This window comes from Hylobates moloch, unplaced genomic scaffold (assembly GCF_009828535.3).
Source record: "Hylobates moloch isolate HMO894 unplaced genomic scaffold, HMol_V3 SCAFFOLD_12, whole genome shotgun sequence".
Taxonomy (NCBI): Eukaryota; Metazoa; Chordata; class Mammalia; order Primates; family Hylobatidae; genus Hylobates; species Hylobates moloch.
Window position 1 is genome coordinate 68,223,309 of NW_026652287.1, and position 387 is coordinate 68,223,695.

Below are 387 nucleotides of genomic sequence, written 5' to 3' on the forward strand. Positions count from 1 at the left end.
GTATGCCAATAGCACTGAGTGGAGTCCCTTTAATGCAAAACAATGGTTAGGCCATATTACTCATTTAACTGAAGGGCTAAGTATGTAGATGGGGTTTTTAGACATTATGAAAAGTTGACTGTGGTGGAATTTGAACTGCATTTAGACTTTTATTTGGCTTCTATGAACTTTCCTAGTTGTACGGCACCCTAAAGGTGTGTTATCAAGATTCAGCATCATTTGATCTTGGTTACTTGTGGTCTTAGTGGCTTGGGTTTCCTGTCAAAGGCATTCCTGGTAAATCATTCCAAGCAGTTAGTTACTTTGTGTATCTTATTTGCTGTTATCTTGTAGTTACCCCTTGCACTCCATGAAATTCCAGCATGCTGTCATGAAAAGGACACCCAG